Consider the following 2,861-nt stretch of genomic DNA (forward strand, 5'->3'; position numbering starts at 1 on the left):
CACTGCAAAACAAATTTTAAATGTCAAACCTGTCAGAAGAGAAGCAAGTTTGACATCTTCATTTGGTAAAACTGTATTTAGAATTGGTTTTGAAAAACTTAAACTGTGATTTATTTACACACTTAAATTACACACTCAAATTTAATGTGATTCCAGGGACTGGAGTGAAAAATTTACATTATATTCATGTAGAGACACAAAAGTCTTATGTTCGTTTCAATACAATCCTTAAGAAGATTGTTACAGCATTCATCATTCACTTCTTGTTTCTTCAATGAAGGCTCTGCTCTGCTGTGCTAAAGTTCTCTCTGTCTGGTGTCTAGCTCCAATCTCCTCCCCATCTCCCATTTAGCTCCAGAGCTGGTCCCTGTTACCCGCCGCCTCTGTGCAATTGAGGTGCTCTCTCTGCTTGGCTTCTTGCTTTGATCTCCATGCCCCATAAAATTCAGGGGGTGGGGGGGGATTGGGGGTAATCAATGGTATCAATTCCTTCATCCTCCAGGAATTGCCTGCATACTCTAGCCACATGAGGCCGGTCATTGTGGTGCACCAGGAGGAACCCAGGACCCACTGCAGCAACATAGGGTCTGACAATGGGTGCAAGAATTTCATCCTGATACCTAATGGCAGTCAGGGTGCTGTTGTCTAGCCTGTATAGGTCTTTGCGTCCCACCATGGATATGCCTCCCCAGACCATCACTGAACCACCACCAAACCGGTCATGCTGAACGATGTTACAGGCAGCATAACGTTCTCCACGCCTTCTCCAGACCCTTTCATGTCTGTCACATGTGCTCAGGGTGAACCTGCATCCATCTGTAAAAAGCACAGGGCGCCAGTGGCGGACTTGCCAATTCCGGTGCCCATCGAGCTCCACGGTGCCGGGCAGTGAGCACAGGGCCCACTAGAGGACATCGGGCCCTCAGGCCACCCTCATGAAGTCTGTTTTTGATTGTTTGGTCTGAGACATTCACACCAGTGGCCTGCTGGAGGTCATTTTGTAGGGCTATGGCAGTGCTGCTACTGCTCCTCCTTGCACAAAGCAACAGATACCGGTCCTGCTGATGGGTTGTAGACCTTCTACAGCCCTGTCCAGCTTTCCTGGAGTAACTGCCTGTCTCCTTGAATCTCCTCCATTCACTTGAGATTGTGCTGGGAGACACAGCAAACCTTCTGACAATGGCATGTATTGATGTGCCATCCTGGAGGAGTTAGACTGCCTGTGCAACCTCTGTAGGGTCCAGGTAGCGCCTCGTGCTAACAGTAATGACAGTGACCCTAGCCAGATGCAAAACTGGTGAAAAAGAGTCAGAAAAGATGAGGAGGGGAAAAAATGTTTTGATGGTCATCTCGTTGTTGCCCCTCTAGTGCACCTGTTGTTAATTTAATTAACACCAAAGCAGCTCAAACTGATTAATAATCCCATCTGCTACTTACCTGACCAAATCAATATCCCAGAAGTTTAATTAACTTGATGCTATACTCTGATTACAAAGTGTTTAATTTTTTTGAGTTGTGTAAAATGAAAATAAGCTACTTAGCCTCAGTGAGGCTGACTGAATCCCAATGCTCAACAGAAGGTTGCTCTCCCTAAGCATGGATGTGCTAGAATTTCCAGCTGTGATATGGAGATTTCATGCTACCTGAGTGCAAAAATCGAAACAAATGATACCTGTCTCCAGTTGTTGTAGGTTTGGTGCAAGCTTAGCTTTTAAAAGAAGATCTTTTCAGGAAAAATATATCATATTTAGATTATTGGGATTTATTCTAAGCCATAGTGCAATTTGATATTGTACAGCATTTTCAGCTTGTCCTAAGATTGTCGTTCTATTTTCTGTGTTCTTACAGAACTGTATCCTCTCATTCAGTGCAACTTCAAGCAGTAATGAAGGTTTCTATGCAGTCCAAATAGTGATGGAGGACTTTCCCAGACAGCAAATCACCCTGACTCACACTGATGGGTCACATGTTGTGAAAACTACCAGTGATGCAATCAGCAGGATTCCCATCCAGTTTGCTTTTCTAGGTAAATTGTGAACATATTGTCAGCATATTTACAACCACGAAAAGTTATTATAACATAAGATTTATTTCAGGTGTTTAGTTTTGGTTAAGTTTTAATATTTATTTTTATGTATATATTGAGTAATTGCATGATAATCTGTGGCAAAGTCATAAATGTGATTTATAGACAAACAGGTCTACAGTTATATTTCCAGCTGAGAATGGCTAAAATTTTACAAATGTGTTTCAGTGGATCCTGCAGCACCATCCTGCTCAGTAGGTGATTATCTGCCCAGATTTCTGTCTCCAACTCCAGAATACGGAACTCGGTTCTACACTCCGGTCAGCCAGACTCTGGAGATCAGCATTAGAGCAGTGGCAACTCAATCTATGTAAGGAAATACAAAATGCATGGCAAATAGATTCACTAGAAGCAAAATGAAAGATGCATAATATTTTTATTCAATTCAGCTTATTTTTATGGTGCCATTTCACAAATAAAAATTATCTCAAGGCACCTTACATAGACAGTTTAATCCACTTATATAGTCAAACTGGGTAAACGTTTTCTTTCCAAGGAAAACCAGCTGATTGCATTGAGTAATTAACTTTGCAGGACACGGTCCTACTGCAAATGACAAGAGTAGATATTTGCTTGCATTGCAACAGTGACTTTTCAGCAGTCCCTCACAATGAGCATGCATGCAGCGACAGCGGAGAGGAAAAACTCCCATCAAACAGGGAGACACCTCCAGCAGATCCAGGCACATAAGGAGCGCCCATCTGCTAAGATAAAATTTTGGTCAAAAATTGATTTTCCAAAGATGTTTTTATTTGTCTTTTATTTATTTAAAAAT

Source organism: Cyprinodon variegatus, unplaced genomic scaffold, assembly GCF_000732505.1.
Source record: "Cyprinodon variegatus isolate N-32 unplaced genomic scaffold, C_variegatus-1.0 Scaffold1615, whole genome shotgun sequence".
Taxonomy (NCBI): Eukaryota; Metazoa; Chordata; class Actinopteri; order Cyprinodontiformes; family Cyprinodontidae; genus Cyprinodon; species Cyprinodon variegatus.